Source organism: Castor canadensis, chromosome 14, assembly GCF_047511655.1.
Source record: "Castor canadensis chromosome 14, mCasCan1.hap1v2, whole genome shotgun sequence".
NCBI classification, from domain to species: Eukaryota; Metazoa; Chordata; class Mammalia; order Rodentia; family Castoridae; genus Castor; species Castor canadensis.
The window spans coordinates 82,139,244-82,157,565 of NC_133399.1; the positions used below are offsets into that span (position 1 = coordinate 82,139,244).

An 18,322-nucleotide genomic window follows, 5' to 3' on the forward strand; every position below is an offset into this window, starting at 1 on the left:
TAGAAATTGTTAATTATTTTTAAAAAGGCAATCAATAGTGGACCATAACCACATAGATGTAAATCCCCAAATAAAAAAATATAAGTATGTTTTAGGAAAGAATTCTGTGGGATATCACTGTGATGGCAGCTATAATTCCTGCTCTCAAGATGCTTCAGGAAAATGATTTTTCAACCAATGCCCACTGAGAGAAGCAGTGCATAGAAGTGGCTTGGGAAGAGCATTCAGCCCTCCTCCCAGAGAGTTCACCATCTACTAAAATCATACCCCACCCCTGAAACAAAACAAATTCAAAGGAAAAAGAATGATCTTGCTCCATAAGCATAATTTCAGAGTTAATTAAATTGTTTCATATGTTAATTCCTGAAATCAGTTCAAAGATACTTAAGTAAAAGTTCCAGTTTTTTTAAAAATGTGAAAGTGAAAAATAAAATAGCTTTTCTTACCCTTCGTCACACACTGTTATTGCTCTGAACAGATTCCTTCTAGGAGGCCTACCTACAGAGATGAGGAAATATCACTGATACTTTAAAATCTGCTTTGGGTTGTTAAGAAAAATATGTAAAACAGGCAGATTGGACAATAGAGAAATTTAAGAATGCATAATTGCAATAACACCAATTTTATTTTTAATTTGATGATATGATAGTACTTATGGAAGCTATAGGCAAACTTTGCCTTTTACATTTTCCCATTTGCTTGACTTTTTTGTGTGGTTGTTGACAACTCTCAGAGGTATGATGGCTCTTAGCAGCACAAAAAGGCAGTTGTCCAGATGGTCCCAGGTTACAAAGAGGCAGTGACAAAGTTCCCAGGAGTAGAGATAAAGCTAAGAACATTCTCTCCAAGGCATTTTCCATGGGTAGAAGATAAGGAAGGACTCTTTCATAGGCTTCAATAAAATGTACTGTGTGCTCAGAAGAGCATGAATGTGAAAGGAAGGGGATTCATATTCTGAAAAACTATAAACTATACTTCATAGTTATTAACCAGATAATTAGATTTTCCAAGTAGCTCCTGAATGTGAAGAGTGAAGCAGGAGAAAGTACTAAAAATGACATCATTTGCAAAGCAGAACTATCCAAACTAAAAGTAATTGGAAAGATTTTTTGTTGCCCTACACCCACTTTTGTTTCTAAGAGGGGGCTAAGAAACTTGTCAACAAATGAAAGATATCTAACAATAACTACTTAAAAAACTTTTAGAGTATGTGAGTTAATAACTTCTCTTAGAAAGAATATATTTTTCCTTAATATTTAGCATAGAAGCAAACCTTAGAAAAATATTTCAGTTTTTAAAAACAGAAGCTTCTACTACAGAAATGTAAGATGGCATAATTTTTTTCCCCAATCATGTCACCTAAACTTATTCTGAGTGCAAGAAAGAGATCATCAAAGCATTCTTATTTACTTATGTGTTCTTTCTGCCACTGCAAGTATTCAGTCACCAAAATCTGTAATGCTCTTTACAGTATCCATTGGTTTTCTTAGGAACATTTGCTCTCAACTTTGTGTTGTGTTGAAACTAAAATCTTTCTCCACTATGACAATCACATTGTGATTCAGTTTAGGGATAAAATGAATCTATCATCTGACAATTTAGTTGTGTTACGTAGAGGTTAGCTTGTTTTATCTTTATTACCTATTTATAAAAGTTGCAATACCTACTTTAGAGATGTGAATTGCAACTCTATTGCTGAAGTGTATGATACTTGACTTTCTGGAAAGTAACCATGGGAAAGGGATGATGGCATACTGCTCTCCTCGGCTCTCCTTACTGCTGCCAGTGCAGTTGATCTGTTAGCTGCTGCCTCTTGTGATGAATTCCCACCATCCTTTCTTTGATGAATGCATATGCTGGGTTTGCCCATTCACATCTATCTGTTTCTGTAACTACATACTAGCACCTCTCACCTTCAAAAACCCAATTTTTAATAAAGAACTGAAGGGAAATTATCTTTTTTCTTCTTTCCTTTCATGATAATTTTATTCCCTGTTCATTAACTGAAGCTGAACAAAGTTACATAAAAGTCATTGCCTAATGAATTCTCTTGTGCGGTTTTGAATTTCTTTGAATAAAGGTCCTCTACTCTAATGCAGGGGTTTACAAACATTTTCTGCAAAGGGCCAGATTGTCAATGATTTAGGATTTACAGCCTATGTTTTCTCCACCCAACTACCCATCTTCACTATTGGGGCACAAGTATAATCATGCATACATGAAAACAAAGAAAGTAGCCCTGCCCCAATAAAATTTTATTTGCTGACACAAAATGTGAGTTTAAAGTCACGTATCTTTTTTTCTTCCTTTTTTCAACCATTTACAAATGTGAAAAAAATGTTCTTAATTTAGGGGACATACAAAGCAAGTAATGACAACATTTGACCTGTGGGCCATAACTTGTAGCTCTCTGCTCTGGAATATAGTATTTGAAATTCTGGATCATTCGCCTTTTCAACAATTGTACATCCATTCGTAACCCACAGTGTCCATTATAAAATAAGGCAAAACAATCAGCCTGGCAGTACATATTTGTAATCCCAGCACTCATCAGGCTGAGGCAGGAGGATTGTAAGTTTAAGGCCAAATTGGCTACATAGCGAGCTCTAGACCTCCAAATATAAGCAACTCCTTTTTTTCCTTAAATATTTATCAGCTTATTCTTACTTTCAGTTCATGTTCTGGAGCACTTTGCTGAAGCTCCCTTGTAAGTCAATGAATCTGATAGGTCTACTTGAAGTTTTAAAGTATTTTCCCTTGTGTAATAGAATCAATTCTACATCACCATCAATGCAAGAAAAATACTTATATGTATGTGAATTTCCAATTGATTTCAAAATATCCTTGGATTCAATCCATGGGGTTCAAAATCAAAAGACAATCAAAATTACCCATGATGATTCCAAACAACTACTTAGCTAATGTAACTGAGTTAAAAGTAAAGATTTAAAAATAAATTAGAAATTAAACTCTGATTCTTGTGTATTATGGAAATATTTTTCTTTACAAGCATAAGAATTGCACAATTGCCTTTTCTCAAGGTATCTAATTCCCTCTCTGAAACACTGATAGGATTATTATTTGTATCTTTGAAATCACTAAATAAATCGCACCTTTGAAATTAGTGCTTAGCTCAAAAAAATCTGCAAAAAGAAATTCTATGGATACATTAAAGAGCTAGAGATCACTTATAAAAGCAATGTAGAGAGAGAATTCTCCCTTCTAAATCCTAATCATACATATAAGGTCTCCTTTAAATTGCTTGTATTTTTTATTAATATTTCATATACTCCTGAGAGCAAGTTAGTGTTCTAATCATTCAGTGGTGGAAACTAACACAAAGAACATAAGACTTCATCAAAATAGACTCACCACCATTCAGTGTCAGAAGTTCCCATGTCAGAAGGTTTAGTTACAGACCAATTGCGTAGGCAGACAATTAGAATAAAAAGCTTGCTAAAAGTAAGTACTTAAAAGAAGTAAAAGAAGAAAGAAAACATTTCTTTTGTCATCCAGTTCCTTCAGTATGCCCTCATTTTTCTCATCCTAACTTTACTTGCTGCTTACTCACCTAAGAATGTCTGTTGCTTTCATTTTAGTACTGAACTCCTACTCTGTGGTTCAGAGTCCAGAGAGAATTCACTGAGCTCCCAGACGATAAAGCATTCTTTCTTCTGGGATGCCATGTACATATTAAATATGATAAAGCATTCTTTCTTCTGGGATGCCATGTACATATTAAATATGAAAGTCCTTATGCAGTGATATAATGAATATTACATATGGTGGACTCAACCTTAGTTCAGACAAAAAAATCTTTTCTTACTCGTGTTGGTATTGATGTCAATTAAAACAGTATCTGTCAATAAATGTTTAGTGAATGAATGAATGAAATCATGCAAGCAAAGAAGCAAGAGAGATGGAACTCACGGAGTCTAACCCATAAATACTCTGTAAAGTTTGTATCTTCCTCTACAAAATTTCAAGATTATTTTCCCAATGAGTGCTAAATCTATTGTTTCCTCCAGTTTTTGTTTCGTCTCCTTCTTTCCTCCTTTCTATTTAAGAAGAAATGAGAAGAGGCAGGAGAACAGCTGGAGCCAGAAGTTCTAGATGAGGTTAGGCTGAGCAACAGTCCCAGAAGGAGGAAGGAAGGAAAGAAGGAAGAAGAAGATGGATAAGGAGAAGGGAGAGAGGAGGAGGGCAGAGGTAGAGGAAGAGGGAGAGGAAGAGGAAGAAGAAGGGGGAAGGGTGAGGGTGCAGATGTGATGGTGAATGCCCATAATTCTAGAGGTAGGAGGATGGTGAGTTTGAGGTCAGACTAGACAATATACCATAACCCTGCCTCAAAAAATATTAGACTTTCCATGTTTTTATAAGTCAAAAGACAATTGGCATAGCTCACAAGAGGAGAAATGAGATAATTTTAGTAGAGATGTAATTATTATTAACCATGGTAATTGTAATATTACTAAAAGATTTAATTAAATAGCAGTAACAATTGCCATTTATTGTCTGCTTCTCTGCTAAGCAGGTATAACCTTTGTTTATTAGTATTTGTGACTTGAATGAGGGACCAGTACATAAGTTATACACTGGAGCACTACCTGTCCACTCCTCATCTCTGCAAATTACTTACAAGCTAACAGTAGCAAACAAATCTTATCCAAACATTTGCATTCCTTCTGATAAGAGATTTCTAGTGCTGTGAAGTTTTTCATTCTAGTTTGTGTAAATTCAGCTTGTTAGGATTGCACCAGCATATATAATTAGAACAGAATTTGTTTCAAATTATGTAGTCACCATCCCAAGTACATTAAGAAACAAGACAAAACACAAGCAGAGAAAGGAAGAAGTGCAGTTACCAATACTGACTCATTTCAATGTGATATTGGACATTGGCTTATCTTTTGCTCTTCTGTAAATTGCATTTGTGAAAGCCTAAAAATCTTATTACATTTTAGTTATGTCATATAAGCATGTCTTATATAAGTTAATGAGAATGACATCGGAGGAACAATAAATCTCTTTTGCAATGAAAATCGTTATAAATATGTCAGCAGTTTTAATATTTTAAATGATTAGATGATGTTTTCATTTAAAATAATGTTCAAATTTTAGTTATTTTTAACAAGGTCATTGGAGAATCTCATATTCTATTGTAGTTAAAATTACATTGCAAAATAACCTTGAATTATGCATTGCAGTGAAAATTTATTTCACTTAACGTAGAAGACACATATTAATGACCTTCTCACATTCTTTCATAATGACCCATTCATTATGCATATAAAAACACAAATCCAACAGAAATAACTGATGAATGTAAAAATTGATATTTACTATCCAGTAAATACTGAGAATCTTTGAAATGTGTGAAGTACTTTTTCTAACTCAAATTTAGTATCACTCTCTTAAAGATTTTACAGTTCAAAATTTTTTAAATTTACCACAGATTAATCTATTCAAATTTTGATTTGTGTTCATCATTAAGTGAATTATTATAAACACGAAAACTATAAAATAATTCTAAATATTTTAGAAATTTGTGTATGGTTTATTATTTCCACATTTATCAGATGTGCAATTTTAGTCCAGCTACTCTTTCATTTTAACTACTGTTTAGTTAATCTCCATTTAAAAAGTATAGTCAAAGACTTAACTACTATGTTGCCAGCACTTGCTATCTTATAATAAGATGCATGCAGTGTACATTAATAGCCCTCATGAGAACAGATGGCAGTTACTGCTTTTAGCATTTTTAAAGTATTAATTACTACAGTTTAATTTCTGTGTGTTGTACACTGAGCACTTTAAAAAGTAACATGTTCAAGCTCAGAGTGTGTATTTGCAGCTCATTTATAGCAAGATTGTAAGTGAAATTGTGCTGTCATTTTAATTAGCTCATTTGGGATGCATCTAAATTCATCATTACTGATGGTTGTTTTTATAAGAATTCTCTAATCATGCTGTACTTTATAAAATGAGAAGTTACATAGCATACTTATTAATAGTTGTAGAACTGGAATACCTTTTACTAATCTTAAAAGTTAAGCCATCTATGTCTTAACTAAATTATTAGGAATACATGAAGCTTCAGGCCACTCTTACCTATTTACTTCATAATTGTAAAAAAGCAAACTATTTTTTTCTTCAATTCTTATTTTGATAGAATCTACTAATAACTATGTAAAATTTATTTAATGGCTTGCCGACACTATTTTGCACATATTTATAACAAATTACTCAATGACTAATAATAGTTAATGTTTATTGAGTGACTACTACTTGTGCTAAATTCTTTACTACATTCAATAATTGTCATTATTATAATTTTTATTTCAGGAGTAAATGACTATACTGTATGTTTTGAAAATAAGATAAAAGGAATTGTTTTGAATTGGAGAGCCTTGTTTTGTTCAAATTATTCCAGAAAGATTAATACTTGTACACTAGTCATTAAAATGTCTGTGTATGATTATCTAATACCCCCAAAGGCCAATTTTTAATTAATTAATTCTTTCTTTCACCATGCATTAATTGAACTTTTAGTATGTGTGCGTCATGGTCCCAGGCACTGGAATATGGAGATAGAATGGTGAAGAAAACCTAGAAGAGTCCTGCTGCCATGTGGGGTGAAGTTGGATACCAAAGAGATTTGCATAGAAATACATGACATATGCAGACAATGGTGTTTTGAAAATTTTAAGACCATGATTCAAGAGATAGAAAGTCCTAGAGGAATTGCTATTAGTTTTTAATATCTGATAAAACGCATGGATAAAATTTACCATCTCGTCACAATCTACACAGAAGAATCTTTGAGAACTAAGAACATATGTGAAATTTAAGTAGATGGAGAGACATTAATTATTCCCTTTGAGAAAATGTTGATGTTTTCTGGAAATGAGGGATTTTGAAGATATTTTAGGAGGGCATGGGTTAAAATTTTTCTTTAAACTTTCCCTCTACTTGGGTTTTAAGTATGTTAACAAATATTTAAATTATCAGGTTACCTCATACTTTTTAATGTTTTTAAATGAATTGATGAAAAACAATAACTACTGTATAATGAAGATATGATGTTTTCCAGAATCTTTGTTCTGCCCTTTATGGAGATTTCTTTATCAATTCTTATTATGCTTTTGTAAGATAGTTATTATTGTCTCATTGAATAGAGGAGAAAATTAAAATTATAAGCACCTGACTTTTTAAACATTGCACACCTGTTTGAGTGTGGCAGATCTGACATTTCATATCCTTCCTGTCTGATTTCAAATACTACACTACACCATCCATGTTATTTTATTAGTCCTGATTCTTCAACAAATGAATTAGTGATCTTCATAAGTTTTATGCAAGTTTCCTGCCAGCATTAGAAAACTATAATAAAGGAACTTCAGCTTAAAGTTCATATATCCTAAGATGGAGTTATTAAGGAAAGAGGATTACTATTAAACTAAAATAATAAAACATGCCAAAATAATTAAGAAGGGAACTATCTTAAGAAGTCAGGTGTGGTGGTACACACCAGCTACTTTAGAGACTGATGCAGGAGGTTTTCAAGTTCAAGACCAGCTTGGGAAACTTAGTGAGAGTCTTTCTCAAAATAAATATAATTTGTAAAAGGGTTAGGGATGTAGCTCAGTGGTAGAACACTTGCTTAGCTTGCACAAGGCCCCGGGATCAAAAAGCAAGCAACAACAATAACAAAAATTGCTAAGGAAAACAAAAAACAAAAAGAAAATTATGAAAAGCCATTAATGTTGGTAGAGACAGGACCATGAACAAAATTCAAATCTTGAAACAACCAGACCTGTAAAACACAGACAAGCATTGAAGAAATGAGCTGTAAAGACATGAAAATATAATCACAATTAATTTGTAATGCATATATTACTATATGTATCAATTTTGCATTATCTAGCAATGATAAAATAATATATGTAGTTAAAAATGGCATCCTGCCTGGGCTCTTACTTTATGAAACACATGCTGCCCATGTGCCAGGCAAATGACAAGCCACAATGACAACCCAAGAAGGTGCTTGATGGAGAATCAATGTCTGCACTAGAACAAGGTAATGTGTCCTCCAGCTCAGGTATATCATGTGCTTCCAGGCTAAAATACATATGTTTACACTAGATATTTTAAATAATTATTTTAGCATATAGTTGTACAGGAGATGCATTATGATATTTCCATATATGCTTATAATATATCTTAGTTATATTTACCCCTTTCGTTCTCTCTCTTTCTGCTCTCCCTGCTTAGAACAATTTCAACAAGTTTCATTCTTCTATTTTCATATATGAATATAAAATATATCTACCATATTCACCCTTATTTCCCCTTTCCTAGTGCCTATTCACCTCCCACTGGTACTCACTCTCAGAAAAGACCTATTTTTCTCTCCTGCCCTTCATTTTTTTAAAGTGTATATTGATAGTCCATGAGGGTTTTGCCTTGGTATTTCAGTCCTGCATATTCCTGCTTTAATCAAATTAGTCTGCTCCTTCTATTACTTATTCATTCTCTACTACCATGCTCTCCTAATATTCAACAGCTTATAAGTACAGTGCATTATACTATATGCATATATAGATGGGTTATTTTAATATTTTTCAAAAGACAGCCGAGTGAACCAGAAAATACATTTAGCAAGGAGCAAAGAGATCAGAATTCTAATTCTAGCCCTGTCCTCCACTAGATTAAGGTATATGAATGACTACCTTGAGCAATATATAAAGTGAAAGGATTGAAGTAGATAATCTTAGGAATATATTACTACATGATTAAAATGTATGCACATATATATTTGTATGTGTGTCTGTTTGTATATTTATGCATCTTTATTATTTTCTTAAGGTTTGAAAAAGTAGTTAAGATGTTAAGTGCAAAATATTTTTCATTGAATGTGGGGAAATACATTCCTATAAGAATTATACTTAGTGAATGCCTTTGCTTATAATTCTGTTGCACCTTGTAAAAGGATTTCATTTACATCATGATGAAAGCTTATAAGGAATATTGAAAAATTAAGTGAATATAGGCCAGCAACTCCTCAAAAAGCTTATTAAGAGGCTGGGGTACTAAAGGAAATAGGAATATAATTGAAGAACTCTTAATGTACATTTTATGAGCACATTTGTTCTTGCAGAGGCTCATAAAGCAGAAAAGTAGCCAACATGATTTCTTTATTTCTACAAAACAGAAAGGAACCAAATACATATTGGGCTATTATTATCTAATTTAATGACCACTCTGGCAAATGTCACAGAAACTATTTAAAAGGATCAAGTGGAACACATTTCACATCTTGATTAAGGCAAATAGAAGGTATTTCAAAAACTCATCTATTTTTCTTTGAAAATGCTATTTATATATTTCTAGCACAATATGATCAAATCACATGAGCTCTCCCAAAAGGATTTCAAGATTTGAGGGAAATGTTGAGCATTTAATGATAATAGTCATTAAATGAAATATGCATCTTCAATGTATGTTACATTATTTTAACCTTAGATTGGGAATCTGGGGGGTTTTACCTTGAAAATCCTATCATAAAAAAGCCATGAATATAGCTTGGTCATCAAGATAAGTAAATATTTGTGATAATAAAAATATGTAAAGAAATACTTATACTTTGAAATATCAAAATATTCATATAGCTATCTTTCAACAAAATAAATATGATAAGGTATTTTCTATCCATATTCTTTTTTTTTTTTTTTTAGTAGCCCCCCTTTTTTTTCTTTAATTTTCATTGGTGATACTGGGGTTTGAACTCAGGGCCTCATGCTTGCTAGGCAGATGCTCTACCCCTTGAGCCATTCTGCTAGCCCCTCTATCCATATTCTTGAAGTTAAAGAAAGACAAGTGGGAATTTTAGTTCTTTAATTTTTTTGCTTTTAATCATAGAGCATGGAAATATAAATATGGAAAAAAATGTAAGAGTAAGTCCTTTAAACACGGTACATTATAAAGCTTTAATGATTTTCAATCCTAATGAAAATTATCATCTATAAACCTAGAATACACAGAAAGGAAATGGGTATTCATATCCATTAATAAATCATTATTAACTAGTTTGAACTTAAAATACATAATGATTACCAAATTGCATATCAGAAATAAATAATGACAGAGTCATTAGACATAGTGCTAATAGCTTTATTCTTTGTATCCGCTTTCAAATCAAATTGATTACAGGAAACTGCTCTGGCTTGGAAATAAAGTGGCCCCAAAGTGTTAAAGACTTGACTGTCAGCTTGCAGGGTTAAGGAAGTAATTGATTTCTGAGGGCTCTATCTTCATCATCAGATAAATCAATTGATCCATATTTTCATGGCATTGTTGGGAAGTGTAAGAAACTAGGAAATGGTACCAGTTTGTAGGAATTAGGTCACTAGGGCATGTGGTGGAAGAGTATATGTTGTCCTCAGTCTCCACTCCCCTATCTTCTGTCTGTAACATGGGGAGTCACTTTTTTCTAACACATGCTCTCTAACATGATCTTTGCCATACCACATATGGCTTAGAAACAATGGACTTTAACCTTTTAATCTGTATGCTAAATAAATAGTTAAGTAAATAGTACATTCTTTTAAGTCTCCTTTAAATTTAGGAGTAACCTGTCATAATGCTCCTTAATTATTTGTCTTTGTTGGAGTAAGAAATTAGTGTGCTCATATGTGAACTTTTTTATTCACAAAATTTTGGTGGAAAGTTGTATTTTCAAATACAATATACAAATGATCAATTGTTAAGCAATTAAGGCAGTAGGTTCAGCCCATATTTTAATTATGTTGAAGAACAAATAATACTGACAAGAAACATAAATCTTGTGATAGCAGAGATAATTTAGGAGAGCACACATTGTTAATCACGCATTCAAAACAAAATGAAAATTGGTTTCATGTTGATACACTAGGACCTGTACTGGACACAAAGATGAGAAATGTTTTTGTTTCTCTTGGGACTCACAGGAAGCTTCTGAGCAATGGAGCAAAGCATCTCTCACTGTCATCAACTGTGTGGGTCAATCAAAGGAATGCTTATACAGCATCAGTAATGCAGACATTTTAGGAACCATGATTACTAATTACCATGGACTAAGACAACTACTTTCTTCAGAAACTTTCCTCTGACACCTGTCAAGAAGGAATTTCTGTATATTCAGAGTTTTGTTCCAGTTTGTTTGTGTGACTACTAGCTAGAACACGCTAATGGGTTACAGTATCAAAGATGCATTATTTCCTACCCACTGTCCTCCAGGTTATGGGTTCTTAGAGAACAGGGCTTTTGTCTTATAAGTGTTATCTGCAAGTTAAGAAGCTGGAAATGCACTTGTGTATTTCATCTATGTAAATATCTTTATGCCTATTTTTATCATTCACATTTATCATTATAAATTATAAATGTAGTATCTAATTCATATCAAAAGAAAGAAGTGGTAGTGAAAGATTTCATTTTAAGTATTAAAGTCATAACAAGGCAGGATTTTCTTGAAAATTGTTACATTATTTGTAGAAATCTTAGAACCCATAAAAAAATTCCTCTTTATTTTTATGCAAATTAGGCAAAAGTGATTCATGCACAATCGTAGAAGACAAAAATCAATCACCAAATAGTTCAGTTGCACAAATTGCATTTTTATTCCTTTAGTCGTATATAAATTCAAAGAAATTATATTAATAGTATTATTTTAAATGTCTAAATTATACTTTAGGAAATATCTCCTATATATTTTATTTATCTGTTGAGTTAAAAAATTAACTTTAGTGTAAAAACTAATATATAAAACTAATCAGGGAAAGATCATTTTTTGATGTTTTGTTTAACCGGATAGATGCATACTACTCATAAGACAAAATCTGAAGTGTACTTATAAAGTATAACTGTATGATAGTTAAAGAAGAGCAATGAAAACAACTAGGCTTGCATTAAGTTAGGCAATCAGCTAATAAATCCTATAAACCAAAATGGGTTGTTAACCTTGCAAAACTCTCCACACATCCTTTTTTTGCTCTGTGTCAGTGGGAAGGCACAGTTCCATTTATAGGGATTTAACTAGGCTGATTTGTTCTGCTTTCAGATGCAAGCAGAAAATGTCATATTGTCAGTTTGACAGACCACAATACATACCAACTTATGTGTGGATGTGTGCACAACACACACACACACACACACACACACACACACACACAGGATGCCTAGAGTCAGATGGAGGATTATTTTATTTTGGATGAATCCTAGAAAACACAGCCTCAGAATGATTGATTTCTGATGCTAATTGCTGTTCTGCAGGTATCATATTCTTCTTGGTCCAGACAGTTATGACAGAAGAGGTGCTACTTCCATAATCAGTTTTGGCATGAGAGATGCTGTGTCAGTAGATGATGTGGAAAAATATGGACCAGACATTTCATCCATAGTTGATTAAAAACCTAATGTTTTATTCTAAAACCACAATTCTAGTCATAGCCCATTCCTATTAAACTATTTTTTCTGTTGCTGTTTTACTTTTTATAGAGCATTTCCATGAATTTCTAAAATTGGAATATTAAACTAAGATGAAGGTGTCTTACAGCGATTAGAGCACCAAAATTCTCTGGAGTCTGCACAATTTCCTTGAATTATCACATTCTGTAAAACTCACACAAATAATTCCATTCTGCATCTCAGAATTTTGAACATTGACTATAAGTTTGAAATTCACTCTGAGTCACACAGATGATTCTTTTTTTCTTCATAAATATAAATACATTAACTTTGAAGAGCAATAGGTGCATGAAATATTGCACTTGGTCTGTGAAAAATAACATAGTAAATAAGAATTTTAAAGGACTGTATATATATGTAATGTAACACTTAACAATATTATTATCATAAACTAAACATATATTGAATTAATTTATATTACAGTAATGATATAATTTTCTAATCTTTATAAGCAATGTAAGATGTTACTACTCATAGGAATCTCTTGTTCTATCTTTTTATTAACCAAAGTTGGTCAAACCCTTACCAATGATTGACATGTGCCAAAGTAAAATTTATTCAGAAAATGTCTATTCAAAGAATCATCAATCAACAGATTAAACAAATACTATCTAGATTTGCTTAGATGCATAAGCATATACGTTTGCATTTTCCAGAGAAGATGGTGGTTTTCATTTACTCACAAGTATTTCAAAGTGTGTGATATGTTCCTGGTGATCTGCTAGCAACTAGGAATTGAAAGGATTAACCTAATACACTTCTTAATTTGGAGGTTTTTAGAAAATTTGGATCACTACTCTCATGATTTCATTATTGCAAAGTGCAGAGTGAGAGAATGTGAATGTTCTAGAAAATGCACCTTTCTGGAAGAAGGGAGGACTCACTGACCCCAATGATGAGAAAGAAAGAGCCAGATAAGGAAAATGTGTGTTCTCAGAAGTGAAAATGACTTCTAGCTAAGGAAAAGAGTATGTGCAAATGTGTGGAGGCAAGAGACACTGCAATGTATTTTTTCAGTGAAAGTAAAAGTAAATTATCTTCTCTGTAATACAGTGGCTAGAAGATTGTCGAGAAGTGTACCTAGTACATCAGAAAGAACTAGATCTTCATGGACCTGTCAAGCATATTAAGAAATATAGTGTTCTTTCTACTGACAATGAAGACTAATGAAGCTTTTTTCACTAAAGAGTGATAAGAGCAATTAGATTTGCACCCTAGCAGGGAGGCAAAGGAAATAGAAATCATTCCAGGCCATTACTTGACTAATTCAATGTACTGGAATTTCTACTAAAATGTGATTCTCCCTGATGGCTCCTCAACCAGTTACATGATCAGCAAGTAAAGTTATGTCAAGTAGTGTCTGTGATTAGTGTACTAGGAACTGATCATGTCACTTTTAATTAAAATAAAGCAAATTAAATAAAATTAAAATTAAAAAAGCAAAACAAAATAACATTTTAAAATAAATATTTTAAAATAAAGCAAAAATAAATAAACAAAACTTAGAGCTGCCTGTGTGTCTTCCTTCCTTCCTTTTCTGTGGGTGGCACTGTGTTTTGAACTCTGGACTTTGCACTTGCTAGGAAGACACTCTACAACTTGAGCCATACTTCCCTCCAGTCCTTATTGCTTTTTAGCTATTTTTCAAATAAGGTCTCCTATTTTTGCCCACACCTTGAATTGCAATGCTCCTATTTACACCTTCCATGTAACTGTGATGACAGAAACACACCACTGTACCTATACCAAGCTTATTTGTTAATATGGAGTCACCTGAACTTTTTTGCCCAGTTGGCTTCCAACTATGATCCTCCTAACTGCCTCCTCTTGAGTAGGTAGGATTCAGCTTTGAGCCACCAAGCCCAGCTCACATTCATAATTGTACTCTTCATATTGACTCAGTAAACAATTATAGTCTTCTCATAAGCTTTACTTATTAACAATAAATTAAGAATTATATGTTATTGAAGTATATGTTTAGGTCATAACTAATAATTCATATAAAATTTATCTTTTTCAAAATGGATAAAATAAGGAAATAGAAATAAGATATGCACTTAAACGTGTCTGTTACTTGTAAGATGTGTATAAGTGAGCTCATATGTGTTTGTCCATGTATCATCTACATTTCTACTCTATTTATCTATCTAATTTTCAGGTCATGCATAGATTATTAATTACTCCAAGGACCAAAAATATACATAATTTTATTTTGGAGATTACGCACAAGAGTAGTTTAAAACATATTTCAAGTTTATGGAGTACTATGTACTTACTAATTTTGTAATTATATTAACTTTATGAAATTGTTTGATCCTTTTTATGTTTTAACCAAAAATAAGACATTTTTAAATGTTAAGCATGTCTAGGCTTCTTTGGACTATAATCAAGGGCTACATTCCACTATGTGTATATACACACATATATAAATATGTATACATGTAAATATATACACAGATATATAAGTATATACACAGAGGAGTGCTGACAGGAAAAAGTTGGAATAAATATGTCTGAACATGTTACTGTCTGTCATGGCAGACTTTACCAACATAGAATGTAAAAGCACAAGAACAGCTCCTGTGATGTCATAATACTACTGAGATCACTCAAACTGATGATTGAGGACACTTTTGTAAGAGGATACATCCCTTTGGATTGCTATTTTTTGCCCTTAGCATTATTTAAGGTTCTTGAAAGATGCTGCAAGGTCTTAAGAAAATATGAGTAGAAAATATATGAGCAGCTCCATGCATCATAGCTTGGTAGGTTTGGTAACCCATCTACTTATTTATGCTGCATAATTTCCAAAAGGTTTTTGTATACTTTATCAATAAATATAATGAATTCAATAAGATGAAACATAAATATGAAAAGAAAATTCACAAGAAAAAGCAGGTTGGCTTTTTTTGTCATTTTTGCAATGGTATCATTAAGCTACACACTGTGAGCTTGGGTATTTGAATATATCTGAGGCCAAAGACTTTTAATCTAACCATGGGTTTAACAAATTAGTCCTCTTCTTGGGAATCACTTATTGCCAAAGTGAAGCAATAAAATATAGTCACAAACCTTAAGTTTATGACTTTTACTTTACTGTTACATTTTTAGGGATTAATATATTTCCAGCCTTTATTTTCTAGAGGTGATGTATATTCTTCACTTCTAAAATCAACAATTTTTAGAAACTGTCCAGTTATCCAACCAGATGGCACTGCAACTATCTTTTCCAAATAAGGTATAATGAAACTAATAAAAAATTCTGTCTTTCAAAGTGAAGTTATAAGTGTAAACAAGAAGGAAAATTCGTTTTGTTTTTATCCTCCTCAATAAATACATGCCAATAAGAAACATATTTTCTGATGCCTTAAACATTCTATGAATATTGTCAGTTACTCAGGGGCATTGCTTGGTGTGATTCTGAATTGTTTAGAAAACAAAATATAATACATACTTCCCTTTTGCAAATGTAGAATCAGTGCTTATCAATGAGATAAAAATAGTTTGTATCCACTATTGTTCTACATTATTAATGAGTTACTTAACACATTGTTTGCTAAGGAGTAGATTATTTCCTGTGCTACCTTCTTACTATATGCAGAGAGAGGCACCAGGCACTATGGGTGAAATAAAGATACATATGAATAATTGACACAAGACTGCAGCCCAACGTTCAGATAGATCCTTTAAAGGATTACATATGATCATGTAGCAGCTAGTAAAGATTGCTGGAAAAAGAAAGAAAATAGGATTTAGAATACGGTCATGAAGAATGGATGCATCTTTACATGGTTGAGAAAAGGAGGGAAGGAAGAAGGCACTGAAATATAACTATAGGAAATATTGGGAATATTTGGGAACCATAGGAAAAATCATCTTGAACTTATAGAGGGAAAAAAGTTAGGAAAGTGTTAAACCATTGTCTATAACAATACACATATGAGATATAACTTGGATTTTGAAGGCAAACCGTAAGCACAGGTAATATTAATAAAAAGACTTTCCATAAATGTTGTAAAGAATGTATTCTAATATCAAGCACTGAGAAAATATTACTTTCCACCGTAAGTTTCCTTTGTAGTATTAACTGGTCCTTATTATTAGGCAAAATGCCTTTTATAATTTTTATATAAAACTTTAAGACTTCCAAGTTCACACTAAACCACACTGCACCTCTGAAAACTCATTAATTGCACAGATGTGGTAAGCAAATAAGAGATGATAATTTAGTAAGATGGGAAGATGTGTTAATTCATAATGAGCCACCTTTATTTTTCTGATGCATATTTAGATATTAACTGCAAACCCGGAAAATAGAGCAAATCATCAGGGTTTCTACAATCCTGTTACTAGATGCCGGATAGCTGTGACTGTCTAACAACTTGCTTTATACTACTGTGAATATTGTATAAAGATTTATTAAATGTCTACTATATGCTGGGTTAATTGCATAATCTACATATCTGATTCAATTTTTGGAAAGTCTTTTAAAGTAGTTTATTATTGACACTGTTTTAGAGGTGAGTAAAACTAGACTTCAGGGAAGTGAAATTGCCTAATGTCCCCCAATAAGAAAATGATAGATCTAGGGTTCAAACCCAAACAAGTCTTCACTCAACAAGGATGTTATTATAGTTAGTCTGCTGAAACAGTCCTCTAGGCATTATATAATTTTTTGCAAGCAAAGAGATGAATTGGTTTTTGATAGAAACCATCCTCTTGGGTTGGGGGCACTGCTCAATTGATAGGGTGCCTGCTAGCAAGCACAAGGCCCTGAGTTCAAGCCCCAGTACCATCAAAAAACCCAAAAAAATCCTGATGAAATATCTACTTAAGAATGTGAATGAGAAGCAAAATTTAATTCTATATGTTGAACAAGAAAAATTGGGAAATAAATTAAAATGTAAAATATTTAATTGATCAACATAAATACAAACACGTGGGTCAAAAGACTATCAAAGTAATGTTATTTAGTTATTAAAGGATACCTTTCATGTTTGCAATGTATATAGCATTTGCATTTTTATTGAATAACAATTATAGACAATATCTTCACATGATCAGAGCAAAAGCTCTTTGTGAAGATCCATTGGGTATGGTTTGGTGACACTGTACTCTAGACTCTAGAAATTCCATAGCTTTTGTCAAATTAATCCAAATTCTCAAATGCCACACTAACCTTTGAACTACTCCAATCCTAGTTTAATAGGACATTTCTCTTGCAGTAATTATTTAATACTCAATTTGTTTTTCAGTATTATTAATGTAGGTAATTTCATAATACAAAGTTACTATCTCTTATTGCTATCAAATTCACAAATATGATAACTTTTTACCTACAGAGTGAAAGGTACATTTTTAACCTACTATTTCCCATTTAATCTGTCCTATTAATATAGGACTTTGAAAATTCTCTGAGCTTTCAGAAAAATTCTCCTTAGTACAACAACAGGTGCAATTTCAAAACCAAGATCTAATATAATAGAGATATGACTGGAACTTCTGGGAAAGTTAACATATATGCACAAATGAGAATTAAGAAAATTAATTAGATGAAAAATGAAATTATTTTAAAGACATAGCTGATAAGTGGTTATTGTCATTTACACTTTATTTCAAGGTTATAAACTTAGAAAAATATCAGAAGTATACTACATATCAAATGCTCTAGAAAAGATGTGCAAAAAAGCCCTTTAATTCAAATGAACTTCATCTTTGGATATTATCTAAATTTTTCATTAGAAAAACAGTTATACCCCAATCAATAAATTTCCTTAAAATATACATAGAGAAACAAACTAAAAAACAAGATGAAAAC

At 32.2% G+C, this 18,322-nt stretch overlaps 1 protein-coding gene across 21 annotated transcripts in view; it reads right to left on the reverse strand.

Moving 5' to 3' along the window:
• The window catches only part of Tenm3 (teneurin transmembrane protein 3), a 2,373,066-nt gene that overhangs the window by 2,079,457 nt on the left and 275,287 nt on the right, over positions 1–18,322 (reverse strand). The window lies entirely within an intron of this gene.